An 18,272-nucleotide genomic window follows, 5' to 3' on the forward strand; every position below is an offset into this window, starting at 1 on the left:
GCAGACTTGTCTGGAATAAACTGTGTGAATGAAGTCTTCATAAAGACTGCCTTGGGAATTGGGAGCAATTCAAAGAATTATAAAAGGGATTTAATTTTAATAGCATTGAGTGTGAGAGTGAGAGGGAGAAGTCTAAAGGCTCATGACAAGGAACCAAAATGCAAGGGGAGGGAGACAGGGGTAGAATATAACTGTGTTAGGTGAAAAAGATTCCAACAGAATGCAATAAAGAAGAAAGATGGCAAGACAAAAGCAGGCTACCAGTCAAGTGTTTGTTCAAACTGTGTAGGCTTGGTACTGGGGCAAGAATGAAATGTAAAGAGGAAGGAAATTGGCACTGGGAGCCTGAAATTGTCTAACTACCCAAAGAGTAACTTCTCTTTCCTCTTCTTGGTCTTTGCATTAAAATCTGTGACTTAGGTTATCAAGAATTTCTAAGTGTCTGTTTGTACTAATGGTAAAGCAGAAACTGTGGCCTTATGGTGAGTGATGCAAAAGGTATGGCAGAAGGTGCCTGGAAAAGCAAATCCAGGGAATATGGATTTTGTCATATGCGAGCAAGTCCTATGGAAACTCAGTCCTCCTAGCAGTGCTTCTAGAGAACCACCTGGGGCTTGGAAGTAGTGAAAACTGCTTCAGACTTGGGGCTTCCCATTTCCAGGTAACTTTAGTCCTCCAGACAGTTTGTGCAGTACATTCCCTCCTCTGCTCAACATTTGCCACAGACATAAAATGCTAGCTTACAGACTCTGCCTCCTGAATGCATGGTGCAATTAACTGCCAGTTATTTTCAAACACAGAGAGACGTGCGGGGGAGAAACACAGCAGGGCTGAGCTGAGGGTGGCTGAGGACAGCACTGGAAGCAGGGGGTACTGCTGAGACCCAGCACTAACAGCATTCAGACCTGTTTACCCAGCCTGCTCTCGTCACAGACCTTGTATTTCTAAATGAATATTTTAAGGGAAGGGAATTGTGTAGATTGCTACAGTAGCTTATTAGGTTTTAAAAATTCATGTTTTCTAAATTCCCAGTATTATTTTCTCTTTGCTTTAAAGAAAAAAGAAACAAAGAAAGAAAGAGAGAAGATCTCTTTTCCATAAGGAAGGGGCTTGTCTGTTTCATCCAGTGCTCCGGATGGAAACTTCTGTCTCCTCAGCACTACCTGAGCACTTACTTAATTTTCTTCTCTTGTTATATAGTTTGTTTCACTTTCAAGATCTGACTAGAACTGGACGTTTGCATCCAGATGCAGACATTCTATCCAAGTGTCATGTTATGGCCTTGTCAGGTTCCTATATTCATTAGGAGCTGTGCTGATTCTAAACCCTCCTGACCATCAAAATGAATCTATGGGCCACGCTCATCTCGTGCCACTTTAGCCATCTAAAGGCTAAGCTGCTTCTAAGACACTGACAAAGAGATATCTATGTAAGTGAAATCTATCTATCTCACTAGTCTTAGTCATTTCTGGATAGGATGAGTCTCCCTCTGGGGCTTCCCAGAGCACTGTAATGATGGACTTGGACTGGATGCCTCCCTTTTACATGGCTCAAACCATGTCAGGTGAACCCCAAGCCACAGAGATGGATCTCCAGCTGTTGGATTAGTGTGGTATATTCAATGAACTAGACTCAATGTTTTATAAATGAAGTCTGGAAGAAAGCTGGAAGTCAGATGATCGGGGGCTGTGTGAGGCACCCAAAGTGGAGGTTAATGACACTTGCTCTGAATTTCTAAGCTCATCTAGAAAGCTATGTAATTGGATTCAAAGTACTTTGTGCTGAGACACACAACGTTGACTACGAGAAGGGCAGCTGTTGCACCGGGCAATCGTATCTTTAATGTGCTCTGAGTTTTAGAATAGGAATTTCTCAACTTTTAAAACAGCATTTGAAGCAAAAAATAGACTCTTTCCATACTTAGAACAGGGGCTCACTGCAGGTGATTGGTTGGATTATAGAACTGTATATTATACAGACTAAAACAATGTGCATTATCTTCATTATCATCAACCTAGGGAATGCAGGCCCGTGATTCAGATGAGGTTATTTCAGTGAATTTCTCATTGGATCTTTCTGATGACTTTACCTCTTGGTTTGGAGGGTGCCTGGACTAAGAGCAACTCTTTTTTTTTTAGGTTCCTGGGGAAACATACGCATCCCTCAATATACTTTACTTGGAGTATCTCAGGATACAACACTTAGTCTTCTATTCCATTTCATTAACTCTCATTCAGTTGCTTTTAGTTGTTGCTGATATCCCATGCCTTGGAGTTACCCTGTTGTTCTGGCACAGAGGAGTACCAGCAGTGAGAAGTAATTTAGATGTTACTATCAGTGCAGTGCTCAGGTCCATTGCAGAAATACCCTTTAATGATATTGCTGAAAAAACCGCCCAGAAGGCACAAAAATATGCTAAGCATCTGTAAACAGATAATATCGTAGTAGAGGATGTGAATAAAAACATGTTGAAGAAGTTTCTGATCAGAGTGTGAAATATGGCTTCTTTAATTTGTGGCGCTGCAAAGTGCAGTATCTGTGGAGGTGGCGAGGCTGTGGAAGGATTGTTTTTCTATTAAGGATAAACAAAAAGAGGGTAGAATTTTTAAGTTGAGAAATTTTCTGCTGCTAGAAGGCAAATTACTACACGAACTACTACAAAAGAGCAGGGGTAAACAATACAATATGCTGCGAATTGCGGATGTGTGTGCAGCAGTGCCATGAATACATTAACTTCTTGTGTTGTCAAGGCAAGTGACAGCAGCTGAATGAAGCCCAGAAAGGAGCTGCTGTCAGCGTGCCTCTACCCGGGCAGAGTCACATCACTCCTAATAACAAAGTCTATTCTGTTTACATCTGACACGGTGATCGAGATACTCTCGTTTGGGGAGTTTTATTTATTCTGACCCGGGGAAGTCCACTGAGCGGCTCAGCTGGGATCCAGCCTCCTGCCACAGCAATTAGGGGAACTCATCTGCTCTGTGGCTGAGGGACTATCCGGGAGGATTGAATTTGTTGCTCTTCTCTGTCCTGCTAACTTTTTCTTTCTTCCTGGTGAGCTTTTCTGCAGAAAGGGCAAAAAGAAAATGGCAGGAGTATGTAGTTTCTGTGCTGTGACTGGGATGCTCTGGCCATCAGTAAAGAAAGGTCACTCTGTTAGGTACAGCGAGTCACAGAAGTGTAAAGTTTGGTGCCCATAACTGTGCACATATCTGCACAGAAAAGCAATTCCTTCCCTGTGCTGTGCATGGCTCCCCGACAACCCCTGGAAGGCTAGATCAGTAGATTCGGGCTGTGTCCCAGTCCAGTTAAGGTGGATCTGTGTGTGATTGATGCTGTACTGAACGTATCCAAGGCACGGAGGTAAACACCCCATTGCACTGGTTGGGATGAAAGGAAATCCTGGAAAATGTTGCTCTTGTCTAAGAAAACCGCCAGAGGCAAATTATTAGGTCTGAATTAAAATGCAGACGAGATTCATTAAATTGTTGACCTTCACCCCTCCAAAAAAAAAAAAAAAAAAGAAAGAAAAAAAAGTCAGGTTGTCATCTTAAATTGACAGCATTGGAGACAAATTATGTGCGCTGATTAATAAGTGTGGGCTAAATGATGTCTCGGATAATGGGTGGAGCACTATGGGAAGGAGGGAAGGAGCAGAAGAGGTGAAGCCATCCTGCCTGGTGGGGTTGGGCAATGGGTGGTGACAAGGTCCTGGGGGTATGGGGATGCAGAATAGGGGCAAAGACCATCTTTGGAGGCACGCACTTCCTGGGACAGCATGGGTGAGATCAGTGGTGAGCTCAGATGTTATATTGTCCCTTTTCTTTGGGGTAGAGGGAATTTTTTATTTAGGCAAAAAAATTAAAGAAAAAAAGAAAGATGGAGAAAAAAAAGAAAAAAGAAAAGAGAAGGAAACCCTTCAGGGATCGGATTTAGCAAGTTAAATGGGAGAGGTATGGTAAGTAAGGGACTTAAGAAGTCACTTGCCATCACAGTTGGGGCAAAAAATAACTGAGCATTTTGCCTTTTGTGGCTAAAAATGGAAAAGCACACGTACCGATATGTATATTACTCACAACATACAATTCACTGGAAATACTATGACCATACATAATGGTCATGTTATACCTAAATATATATATATACACCTAAATACACTATATAGAAAAATATACACATAAATACATAAATACATAAATGAATATTATTAGCATGTTAATTTTACTAACCCTTTAACCTATTGATTAGGCAAGCAGAAGGAAACAGCATCTCCTCATGCATTTCTTTTCTCTATGCCTTTTGTGTAATTGGATTTAAATTCACATCTGTAGCTACTAAACCAATGTTTTCAACCTTTCTTCTGCACTTCCCCACCTCCAACTGTTTAACCTCCCATCTTCAGCTCTGGCATAAATGTAAGCCTTTATTTGTGAATATTTCGATAAGCACTTTGCCTCCAACTATATTGTTCAAGTACCAGCATCATTGTTACGGCTGTAATTGTTACTATCAAGACACAGTTCTTTGTAATTAGAAAGTCAGAATGGTATTCAGCAGTATGGCAGCACAGATTCTCATTTGTTAGGCTATTAGAAAAAAAAATGTTTACAGAGAAAACAGTGTCATTGTTTAGTGCTCTTAATTGACCATCTGCCTGGTAAAGAAATGTCCAAAGAAGGATAAATAAGGCTATAGTACATTTATTTATTTATTTTCTTTGCGCAATGAGTAAATTAGGAAAAGCAACAGCAGATCCAAACTAGACAAGACATTGCTAAATCAGGCTGCGAATGAAATCATGTCATGAATACATTAACTTTTACTTTTCTCAGTGTCAGGACTCATGTCTGAATCTTCCTCAAAGTTTGTGAGGAAGAAAAAGGAGGCCAGATCTTGGTGGGCACCGTGGAGTTGACAGCATTCATCTTTTAACAAAGTCAAGCATATGCTGCTTTGAGTGCAGCATCTTTGCATGCTCAATGACGTGTTTAATGTCACATTTCCCACTGTAAATCATCCCTGAGTAAATCCACCAGGGAGAGCGGTACTAAGAATTAAGCAGGAGCGAAATAAAATTCATGACCATGTGGTTCTATCTCAGGGAATTTGGTACGTATTGACAAGAGAGATTCACACCTGACGGGGCTGAGAGCTAATTTGTAGTAGGGCCGTTTGTCTTCTGCCTGAAAGAAACGCATTTTCATATTTCATGTGCATTTTCTCCATCTCTGCGTGTGTACAAGTTTGTGATTTAACATGGCTAAAGGTACATGCTGCATGAGAAAAAAATAATTTCAGATTTTGGACTAAACAGAAGGAAAATAAAGGAGGGGTAGTTTGGTTTTGAAAAAGCTGAGTCAGTGCTTTCATTCCACAGGGTCCTGTCTTAGGGAGCACTGGAACTGTTCTGGCTGTGTAAGAAGTATTCTCATGCTAAAGCAATATGGTAAATGACCAAATGGATCTTTTGTACTGTTTGTCTTCCTACATTCCTGGTAGAAATAATCCAGTGCATTTATATGTCGATTTATTACAATGCTGGGAAAAAAACAAAAACACACAACAACAAAGAAAGAATAGAATAAAAAATAGCAAGGAAAAAGAAGCGTAGGCATAAAAAAGCTTATAAAGTAAGAATTATATTTAAAAACAATAATCTCTCAAAATGTTACTTTCCCGTTTTGATAGACACCAAGAGTACTTTGTAAGCGGAGCCCCAGTTCTACCTCTTCTTCTGTAACTGCAATGATTTTAGAGGCACACCTGCTCCTCAGGTGGTGACAAGGTGAAACAACCAGCACCCTGCCAGCTGTTAGCAATGTGACAGTGATGATGATGTCAACCTGGTAGGTAAAGTTCCCTGATACTTAAAGACTCAGTGATTTACCCATCAGTTTGTGTGATGATGAATGCACTCATGGCTCGAAGGGTATTTTTGTTTCATAGAACCACTCCTCTGTTGGTGCCTTCTTATTATTCTTCAGATGTCTATCTTGTACATTTGTTCCCTTATCACAGCTTCCATTTTCTCCATCTCTCGACTCCAGCACTAAATACAGACCATCATTATTTTCACTTCCTTTTCCTCCTTCCGTACTTATACTTGTGCACAGACTCTTTCTGAGTTCAGAAGGGAGTCCATCAAAATCTTGTTTTTCTGCCCGATTGCTTTTGAGAAAGTGTGATAGCTAATAGAATCTAGCTATCATTTGTCTTGAAAACACCAACATGTAATACATCGCTTCTAAATATAAAATTGTCTTTCTCTCCCATTTCTGGATATCTTCCATTAGTGCCAACTGCATTTTTTTCAGAGAGTGATGATCCACCTTCACACTATTTTTTTTTCCTTCCAATAGGACTTCCATCAGCAGGTGAGGGAAGGTAATAAGTGTGCAGGGCATTCAGGGTACAGTGTGTTTTTCTTGAGTCAAAGACACTCACATTTCTGAAGTCCAAGCTCTTTCTTCAGTATCTTCTAAACTGGAACCTAGTGATGTTCATCGTGTCCTGCTACATCCTTCTGATGTGCCCATAAACAAAGGCCAAGGAGATGCCGTAGGTCTTGAAGGGAGTGCTGCAGAGGGTGCTGGGCATGGAACACGCCCAGGTCATGGCGCTGAGCTGCTGGATTTCAAGAAGAATCTGGAGAACACTCTCAGCCGTACGGACTGATTTTGGGGTGGTACTGTGAAAAGCCAGGAGTTGGACTCAACAATCCTTTTGGTTCCCTTACAGCTTGGAATATTCTATGATTCTATGATGTAGACTTGCAACCCTGCCAAGAAAAAAACAAAACAAAACAAAACAGAACATCTGTCCAGATAGCCTCTTGCTCACAGATTCTGGCAAGAAGCACCATTCCTATCCACAGGGCTAATTTCATTTATTGCTGTTTTGGTTTTGGTAGTGGTACAGTGATTTCTTGAAGGTGCGTTTATGAATCACATCTATACCTGCTTCCCCAGCACCAAAGAGGTATGTGCTAGCACCTGAATGTCAGCACACTCCTCACTAGGTTGGTTGCTCATATGTGTATCCTGTGGCTGTGTTTTGTCTGCATGTCCTTTGGAGTACCAAGCAGAGTAAGTGGCTCAGAAAAATCTGATTGACACCAGTAGTTTTAAGCTCATGCATGTCTAGCTACTTGTTCAATTTGTTTAGTCCAATGGTCTCCTTTATTAAGAGCCTTAGGGTTTTTCTTTTGATTTGGCAGGATGATTATAATAAGAGCTCCTTAGTGCTACTACACCAGGGTATCTGCCCACTTGCTCTCAGCCTCTGTTGTATGGCTTGTGATTAATGTAAAACAGTCAGATGCCCTTCAGATCATTTGAATTTGGAGATTCTATTAAAAACACAAAAAGCTTGCCGACCGCACAAAGCCCTCGGTGGTACCAATTAAAGACAGCGTCATTCAGAGTTGGCACTTCTCATGCTCCTGCTTTTTTCTTTTTTTTTTTCCCCATCATTTTTCTTTGCAGTGATGGTCACTGCACTGCCATGTATCTGTACCATGCTCCAGCCCCTTTCACAGGTAAGGAAACAGCTTGCTTTCCACACCTTCTGCCTGACTTCTGTCCCCCTTGAGCTAGTCTTTCACCTGGCTGGCTGCAATTGCAATAGCAATTAAGAACAGTATCTGTTCCTGCCATCATCTGGGGATGGGTTGTATTGCCTGGAATGCCCCTGACAGAAAGTCTCATGGAGTCCCTTCCCCTGTGCTGTTGTGTCTGCAGGCTGCCATTGTGGGTTATAGGACAGATTTCACTATGAGATCCCAGTCAATATTCCAAGTATTCCTTAAGTATCAGAAGTGAAGAGCTTGACTATTCGTAAAGTGTCTAGTGTTAAATCCTGTTTACATGCAAAAGTTGTGGCAGCTTACCCTGAGGTTAAATAAGTGCAAACCCCTTCTGTGAGGACTCTTCTGAACTAATGAGAATGACCTCCCATAAATTCTTTAATTAAAGAACAACAACAACCTAAATCAAGATGCTTTATATTAAATAAGGTTGGCCAAGCTAGTGCTTCTGTGTTGAAATGCTGACTACACTTTTTGCACTGACTGAATTACAGGAGTGCTTTGGGCAGAGCAAATCTCAGCCCTGACTTCTGTGCTGCAGAATTGGCCAAGCAGCGCAGCAGTAGAGGCGGATGTGTTATACTCACCCCCCACAGAATTCAACAGCAGATTTTTCTCTGCCTTCAAGGTGGCTGGGGTCTCTCTCCAATGTACGCACTTTGTGTCAGATCCCACTTCTAATATCTCACAAACTCATATAAAGTGTCTGGTTCAAGACAAAGCTTTATTTTTCATGAAAGTTACTTCCCCATCTCAGCTGTATTTGTCAGAAAGGAATGAAATTGCTCCATACAACAGGAGAGAGAAAAATCTTTTATTTCTGTAATTTTACCTTCCAGAGACAGGCTTTTTCTTGCATAAGGCTCTCCATAAATCTCAGGCCCTGTAACTTTGGTCTGTTTGCCCTCCAATATACTCCAATTGCACTTCTTACTTAATGGACTATAAGAAACTGAGGAACACTGGTGCAAGAAGAAAGCAGTACTAATTTTTTATTTCTCTACTCATTTCTGCCAAAAACAGGCCTTTAAAAGCTACTCAGATGACACTGAGTTGTGAAGGTGAAGACTGTTCTCCTTCCTTTTGTTGCTTATTTGGGAAACTGCTGAGAAGTAGTGTTGTTTACCATCCACTGACAACAACCTCATCACAAATCATATGACCATCTAAGAAGATCATCTTGTTTATCTCAAGAGATCCCCATCTAATCCAGCTGTTTTTTAAGTCTGTCCTGAGAGGTGGTTGATTACCTACGCTTCACAGACCTAAGCCTTTTACTTTCTCAAATCACACAGAGGTTAGTGTCTCCCCATAGAGTTTTCTACGTCAGTTCTTAGAGTCTCCTGAAAGTGTCTCTGTGTCCAGCAAAGCTGACGAAATCATCCCATGAAGGTAAGCATTGACAGTCATGTTTGTTGTGCCTGTCCTGCTGTCACGAGAACCTTATATACATAATCAGTCTTCAACATCTTCATCAATGACACTGATGATGGAACTGAGTGCACCCTCAGTAAGTTTACCATTGACAGCAAGCTGAGTGGTGTAGTTGACTTGTTAGAAGGAAGGGATGCCATTCAGAAGGACACTGACAAACTTGAAAGATGGGCCTATGTGAACCTAGTGAGGTACAACATAGCAAAATGCAAGGCTTTTTGCTTGGGTTGGAGTAATCCCAGATACGTATATATACTGGGAGAAGAACTCCTTGAGAATAGCCCTGTGGAGAAGGATCTGCAGGTCCTGGTGAATGAAAAACTGATCATGAGCCAACAGAGTGCTCTTGCAGCTTGGAATTCCAGTGGTATCCTGGAATCCATCAGAAGAGGGGTGGCCAGCAGGGACAGGGAGGTGACTGTCCCTCTCTACTCTGCCCTTGTGAGGTCCCATCTGGAGTACTGTGTCCAGGTCTGGGGCCCCCAGTACAAGAAGCACAGAGAGCTGTTGGAGAAGGTCCAAAGCATTAAAAGGTAAGCAAACAAATTGACTATCTCACTATGGTGGGATGGCAGAAAAAGAAAATAAGCTCTGAAAATAATTGGCTCTAAGGAAGTTAATGAAAGTTTGTAGCATGTTTTTTTATATGAATAGAGTTCAGAAGAGATTATTTTTTTGAAGTGTTACTCACAAATCTCCAGTATCCACAATAGATCTTTTGTTAACTGTACCTGCGCATTTATTGTGTTTGACAGCCTAATAAAATGAAGTCATTTTAATAAACACTGTATCAGAATATCCTATCTTCTATGTAGCAATGCGGATTTCCACTACTGAAGGAAACATTTAACATCCTCACCATTTTAATACTTTTAATAAATATTTGCAATTCCTGTGATAACGCATAATGGCAGAAAAATTCACTGCCTCCAAAATTTATGTGGCTGTTGGCAGGTGGCCATTTTCCAATTTTCTGTCTCACTAATACACATTTATTATGTATTTCTAAGGGCTTACCCCCCCCCCCCCCCCCCAGCCCCCCCTTTCTTTTCTTTTTCTTCCCAGTATTTGGCTTGCCATAAAAATGCTATTTTTTTTACAAGAGGAATCACTTGTGAGAAAGAAATTGCAGTTGGACCTAAAGCTGAAAAATGGATGCTTGCTGGCCAAGCCAAAGAAGCACGTTTGCCCAGCACCAAATCTTAGTTTGATCCCTTCCCATCAGTCAAAGCCACAATACATTTGGATTGGAGACTCCTATTCCAAACTGATTGCAAGAATCAGTTCTCAGTAATATCTTCTGAAGTGTGACATTGTGTTACACGTGACATGACATGAAATAACATAACTTTACATGATACATTATGACATAGGGAAGCGAGATGCGAGTTAATATGCATTGCATTTTTTTGTTGTTGTTTTCTAAATTGTTGTATCAGGGCATATGACGAGCTGCAAGTGGGCTCTTATATGCTGGCTTTATACAACAGCCATCGTTATGGTATCTGAGTATCCACTAACATATAATTAAGCGTCTATTGACAGCTGAAATCCTTGGAACTTTCAATAAGTATGTATCATTCTCTGTATTTAAGTAGTAGCAATCATTTGAAGAGCAAGGGAGCAGCAACTCTCTACATATGAAGCATAAACAGTCAATAAGAAGTGGCAAAACTACTAAAATGACAGATACTTATTCTCTAAATGGAAGGAAGCTGATTTTGTAAAACTCTTTTTTGCATTCATAACAAAGCAGGAGATATCCTACATCACAGTGTGTGTGCTTCTTGAAGATCATTTCTGGTAGCAAATGGTGTTCTGGGAGCGCAATTTGTTATGAGAGATCTATTCGTGATGGCCAAGATAGAAAAGCACTGAATAAATATCTTGTGCCTCTCAGGAGCTGTAACACGACGGCTGAGTAGATGGAAAGAAATACCTCAAATAAGCAGAAGAACAGAATCTTCTAACCAAAGGTGACTGCAAATTGAGGAGCTTCTTGTGTTTTTCTTTTCTTCCAAAGCTGTGAAGCAACAGGATAATCCAAATTAATGAAATACTGTAATGGGAAGGAAAATATTGCTGTGTGCCCAAGGAAGTAGTGTGTCTTTCTTGTATACAGGAGCTGCTCTGAAAGTATTGCCTCTTATTTTATTATGTTGGCCCACGATCTTACAGGCAGATGTTTGTGGGATGGCAGTAGAGGCTTCATCACTGCCAGAAATGCACACCTAAAAGTGGTGACCACGTTGAAAAATAGCATTTTGTAGCTGAGAATTTGCTCTATCAAATAGTGTCGTTGTGCTCTTTGTATCTGTTGTAGTTCCCGTGGCCATACGTAGGAGTGACCTATGTATAATTTATATTTATCTGCTGTCAGACTTGCGTTCCACTTATCCTGGCTCTGTTCCAAGAATGCATTAGCATTACAACAATTAGTGTGGGGAAAATTACATTTCTTCAACCTGTATTTCAGTGGGACTCTAGGACCTCTGCAGCAGGTGATGGCATTTCATGCCAAGATGCACAAAGGGATGGAACATTACTAACATTGATTTCTGATGCTGATTTGTGCTCTTCCTTTTCTCCATCTATTATTTTTCCTTTGATTAAACTAATTCCTGCAATGATAAATGCAATCTCCTTAGCAGAGGGGTAGAACTTTACCATGTCCATGTTCACAAAATCAGGAGAGGTGGATTTGCCTCATCAGGTATGTTAAAATATCCTCCAAAAAGAATTTCTTGGTCATTAAGAAGGAAGTGGCAAAAATATGATTCTGTTGTGCATCTTCAGAGTACATGGAATTTCTTGCAGTTTCTAATACTGGGGAACACAGTCCCACCTCAGTGCCATTGTATCTTAGGTGGTAGGAGAGGTACAACTGGGGAGCACATGAAAAAATATCCCCACAGACACAGTGGTGACCACTAAAACTTTCTGCAAAGTATCACGTATCTTCAGTGCCTGGTTTGAAAAAAGGGCCCCATACCAGTCCAACTTGATTTCATTCCCAGATGCAAGGCTGGAGGATAAATATGTTGGTGTCACTGGTAGGTATAGCCAGATTGGCATTTGCAGAACCAGTGACAGCTCAATGAAGCTGAGCAGGCTCAGATAGGTGATGGAATTAAAAACCACGTCACAGCACTATTTGCTCTGATGAGAGCAAGGAATAATTGCTGTGGCTAAAAACTCAAAATTTCACTGTCTGACAGAGTGGACTTGCCAAGGAAAAGTCACAGTTCGTGTTAGGTTACAAGTTGGCGTCTGTAATTCGTAGAGCAATAGATGCTACAGAGGGTTTAGTTAGGAAAAATGCAGCTGAGCGTTTTGTAATAGCTGCTGGGGCACACAGGCTCCGTTCGAGTGAATTCATGGCCATCTTTCTTTATCTTGGTAAGACACCGTGTTCACATTTTCACCAAAGCAGCAAAATAGCATTTCATTATGTGAACTGCTGTTGCTTCTTGGTGGGGGATGCCCTCACAGACCACACCTTCTGAGGTGGTGAGAAAGTGTCTCTTTCCCCCAACCAAAAAAGAATGACAAACTCTTAGTTGAGAAATAGGGCCAGCTGGTGTACTAGAGTTAAATATCTGATTTGCTGGTAACATTATGGGCAATTTGCTTCATTTTCTGCATTTTCCTTTTTCCCTTTACTTGACACATATTAGCCACCATTCAGGAAAGAATAACAACAGGGAAAACTTAATTGCCCTTAGCATGAATGAATGTCTTCGTGCTCTCCTGAATGAGGCCTGGTGGTGCTGAAGAATACATAGAAAAGTAAGGCTACGTTTCTTACTAATGATAATGTGTTTATTCTGGGACTAAGACTGAAGCGTCAAAGCATCAGATAAAAAAGTTCTAATTTGTTTTTAAAGGAAAATTAGTTTCATCTAATTATTTGCCTTGTAAAGTGACTCTCTTATTGAAACTAACAACTGAAAACCATAAGAATTTGATACAAACTTTTCAGTTTTCCGCCAGAATCTCTGAGCTGTCTGAAGAATTTTGTCTGTCTGTCCTAAAAGTACTTGCTGTGGAATTGCAAGGCCATGGCCTGAAACAGTGGTTGACTGCTGGGTGAGAAGGCATGGCTAACCCAGGCAGGTCAGCTACAAGCAATGTGTTTCAGTGACTGGAATGGGTCAAGCATGGATCCACCCTCCTCACCCTCATTTAAGGGTTGGTAGCCAAGGGAGCAGCATCTCTCTGGATAGAGACTGCATTCCTCTTGGGCTGTCTCAAGTTATTGGAAGGAATGAGCCAATTTTTCTTCTTTGTTGCCTACTATTGCTCTGTAGTGCCTGTATTCTGTTTGAAGGCACTGTCATTGCCTTCTTTTGCCATATAGTACTGTACAATTACAGAAATAGTCTTGTATTTGTATTTATGGATGCCCACCTTCTCTATAACTTGCATACAAAATAAACAATCAAATTAAGAAAAGGTAGTGTCATTATAATTTTATCAATATTTTATAATAACGTATAATTCTATGGACATATATAACCAGTATTAGGGATGCAAGGGAAATGATTTTCTCTACAGTGGACAATTTTCACGTATCAAATTGAACAGATGAAGGCCTCTTCTGACTTCCTCTCCCACTGAAGTCAGTGGGAAAGCACAGCTCATGTATTCTCTGTTATTAGATGATAGACTACCTACTTTTTTTTTGTCTAACTGATTTCTTCTTCCTGAATTTATAGCCATGCTTCCTTTTTTAGGACTGCAATGTGGACTTGCTTTCATGCAATATTTTCTTATGATTAATCCTTCGCACACTTGAGAACTGCTTGTGCTTTGCTTACATTTATTTTACATTACATTTATTTTGTTAAGTGGAGGATACATCATAAAGTTTTTGTGTTGCTTATGTTCAGTGCTAGTTGATAAGAACCATATATTTGAAGAAATGGAGAAAAGTAGATTAAAGGCTTCCTGTCCTCTCATGGGTAGACTTCCCTTAGATGAAATGATGGATTTGTTAACAGATGCAAATGGGTGATACAATAGTTCTGCTATAGGCAGGCTAACTGTATCAGTGGTTTGAATCTTAGTGCCTTCAGATAATGACTTCCTTGTGAGCAGAAATCACATGTACGTATTTATTTCCCTGTTGCATAGATGCTGTTTCCTTAGTGATGGATTGTGGCCCAACTCTGTGAGTCAGTTGTCAAAGTATAGCAATTCACTCAGGGATGTGTTTTTGGGGGGAAATGCATGGTTGTTTTTTTTTTCCAGTTGGGATGCTCTCTGAAAGGAAGTGAAAGGGAGCATGCTATAAGTTCTAATCTTGCAGTGCAGTGATTGCCTCAGATATGAATAGCAAGTAAACATAAGGAAAACAAAAGAGATCATGAAATCTTTAATCAAGCAAACAGCACTGAGCACAGCTGGTGCACTGGAGGACTGAACCCGATCGTCATGAGCAGACATTAAAGCTGTCATGATGCTGCATCACAGTGCCTCCACCCATTCTCTTTCCCCTCTCCCCCCTGTGGACAAAGGTGAATACTCTTCCCAGCAAACTTCTTTGATTCGTGCATTTTATGGTTATTTGATGTTATATCTTGTAGGGATAGACAACAGCAGATGACTATGAGCAACTTTACAGAAGGAGTTTTTTCTGTTGCTTCCCTTGCAGCACAGCCCAGTAGTCTTCCTCACAGATGCTGCTGCACAGTATCACCGTGTTCTTTGGATAACCAGTGTAGGTTAGAAAGAGTGCGGAGCAACATGCAATTAAAAATTAATAGTTAATGATTATAGTGTTATCCTTTAGCAGGAAAATGCAACAACAACAAATAGCACACGGGGAAAAAGAAAAAGCCTCCCTAGAACAAAGGCCTTGAAAGTGTTTTGGCTGTTCTCCAAAATAGCTAACTTGTACTCCACTGAGCACTGCTTGGGTGATGTGGATGTGTACTGCTGGGCAGGAGCGAGGAGCTGTGGGTGAGGTATGCAGGCTGGTGGCAGGGAGGGTTCTGCTCAGAGTCCCTCTGCAGTTGACGGTGCTGCTTGCACTGAGCCAGGAGGACCTGCTTAATTGGCAGCGACACAGCAAGTTGGTGGTTTGTATTGTAGGAATAATCCATGATGTTCAGAAAGAAAATCTAGAGAAAGTGTATTTGCTTTCTTCAACTCTAAACCAAAGACTTTGCAGTGTTACACATCATATTATTTTGATCACAAAAGTATCTTGCATTAGGGCTTTCAGCATGAGATAATTGACCTTGGCCTTGCTTTCAGCTAAAGGCACATAACTCTTATCGCAGTGACTGATCTTGAAGAAAAGCGTGCAACTACAAAGAATATTTACTTACTGTCTTCTTTAGCCCCCTCTCTCTCTCCTGCTTTTTTTTCCCACTCTTGAAAACTGTGCACTGCAAGGACAAGTAGGCAGGAGAGTAGTGAGGGATGGAAGATATTTTATGTGGATGAACACATGAAGAGGTGATTATGTATTGCTAAAAGTCTAATCCTTGGATAAACTACAGTTTGCTATTAATTCTTCGGACTTGCTTATCTGCTACTTAACATTTCCCTGACTTAACAATTATATTCTTGAGCTAAGAGTAACTTTTTGACAAAATGTGTAGGGATTAGAAACACTGATAATTATATTAATTAATATTAATGGGAGAGACAATATTTGCAGTCATATGACAAACATGTGGAAACCCAGGCTTTAATTTTACCAATTAATTCTATTTCTAATTGCTTTCACCATTCAATTGTCAGAACATGTTCCACTTTGCAACAGGGAATGTATTAAGCTGGAAATGCGGACCAAAATTAAGGGGAAAGAGAGATGCGTGCTTGTGTATAGCATTGTCTGTTACCAGATAAATATTTAGCCTCATGTGTGGGCTTTCATTTTCTCTATGTGTCTACTTATTATAAATGCCAATCATCTGGAGTAATAGGTTCTGTCTCGGTTGAGATGAGCTAGTAGGTAGCAAGAGAGGAGATGAAAACGCCATTTATTGAAGAGCTCTCCAAACCATCAAATATCTTTCTTCCCACACTTTCCCCTGGGTTCTGGACTAGCTCGGGAAAAAAAAAAACCAACAAAACCTTGGAAAATAGAGCTCAGTGCGTATATCCATACTGATTACTCACATTTGTTTAATGTGTTTGATTGGATTGAAATTGTCTCTAGAGCGAGACAGAGAGCTGCAGTCCATTGGCCTTAATCCTTCCCTGTACTCTCATTGCTTTCCACTGCTCCGCCAGCTCACCACTGCTGTAAAAACCGACATAACCCACCCTAATCTCTCCCTGGTGTGAATAAATCCCTTGCTGGATACCTCACTGAGCATCACAGCTGCCAAAGAGCCTTCTTGGCGCCAAGAGGAAGGTGGAACTCTCCCCACAGATGTGGGATGATGATCTTGCTCAGTGTCCCACTGGGCTGGGGGTTGCAAAGCCCCAGCCATAAGGGTGGCTGCATTCACTGGGGGAAAAGTGAAAGCCATAAAGTTTTCTGCATGAAAATCTTCATATCCTGAAATCGCTCTCCTCAGAGACGTTTCAGCCCGTAAAGAAACCTTAATGCATTGAAGTTTCCCTCGGCACAGGGCCCTTTCCACATAACAATCCAAGAGGCCAATAAAACAAATGATGACTATCTCCTGGAGCATCTGCACTAAAAAAAAATAAATGTCGCCAGCCAAAAATTGTCTTTGATGGCTCTACAGGCAAGACATCAACAATCTCTACAACTGCTGATCCCCTTGTGTGATTTTAATTTGCTGCCCTCTCAGCCCGTGTCCGTGATGCAGTGTTTCAGAGTCTGCCTTTCTTAGCTCATTCCCCTTCTGGTCCTCCAGCACCCTGTAAGACTGGACTAAATACCTATCACCAAAGATACAGGTGAAGGATGCTAGCACCCTGTTAGCTTTTGGTTTTTTTTGCTGAGCTAAACTCAGAAAATTTGCTGTCTGCTCACCTTGTCCCTGGGGAGGTTGGGCGGTAGTGCACAAGAGAGAGTGGCCTGGGAGTTCCAGATGAGCACCCAGTGAATCGGGGCACTTGCTGACAAGGGAGTGCCCCTGCATCTCTGTGAGCTGGATACTCTACCTATCCCATTCTCCTCCTCCTGATCCCTGGTATGTTTGCATATTTAGGATAAAAATTGGGAAGCACAGTGTTATCTGACTGTGCAAGCCACGTCTTCAAAACTCAGATCTTTGGCTCTACTATAAATGTAGCTTCTGCTCTATACCCCTATTAGGCGACGGAGCTCAGAATCGGTCCTTTTGTGTTTGTTTCTACTACACCAGGATGGATCTATTAGCCTTTGCTTTTCCCCATCAGGAAGCATGGATTTAACGTATCAAGCACACCAGAACTGCTTAATAAGTGCTCTGTGAATATTAATAAAAGTTTGGATGTGACTCAGGCCACAATGGATGAGAAGTTTGAAAGCTTCAGTTCAAGATTATAGGAGGCTGTGAGAAAATATGGTCTCCAGCAGCTAGCATATAGTGCAGATATTTCACTATCCAGGGATCTCTAATTACTAATAATGTACAGGAACAGTGTGATATGTCCTTACAATTGCAGAATCCTTTTCAAAGATAATCTTTAATAGTTTATTTGACAACCGGTAAAATTATAGAAAATTATTAGTCTTGGGAATTACAAAAATCCCCATAGTACAGTCAAACAATAAAATTATAATTACCTGTGGGTAATTGAAATTTAACTGTTTTTTTATTGTATATTACACATCAATAGCAACATAAGTTCAAGAGTGTCCCCCTCCCCTCCCTTTTCTTTTCCCTACAGAAGCAGGGAAAATGGACAACCCTGCTGGTAGCTTGTGAGCCCTTGTCACAGAACAGAGCTTCAACAATTTCAATTAAAGCACTATGTTCGAGACCGTCATTAGACCTGCATTAAATTACATATCTGGAATGTTAAAAATAAAGAGTACTGAAGCTTATTCACAGCTGCCGGCGGTAAAGTATGTAGTCAAGGTTTTGATTATCTTTAAAGTTTTTATTTTTCTCTTTTCTAAAACTTATTGTTTCGTTGAACAAATATCTAGCACTTTTAAGAACAGTATGAGCACATGAGCAGGACTGCTTATGAAGGATAAGGCATTAGTGTGTTTCCATTGTGCGCTCCGTCGCATTGTTTAGTGCTAACAATGGTAATTTATCAATTATACAAGAAGGAACAAAGCTCTTTGCCTGTCTCCTAGCTCTGGAGCTACCTATTACAAGGACCAAAG

This window comes from Excalfactoria chinensis, chromosome 3 (genome assembly GCF_039878825.1).
Source record: "Excalfactoria chinensis isolate bCotChi1 chromosome 3, bCotChi1.hap2, whole genome shotgun sequence".
NCBI lineage: Eukaryota > Metazoa > Chordata > Aves > Galliformes > Phasianidae > Excalfactoria > Excalfactoria chinensis.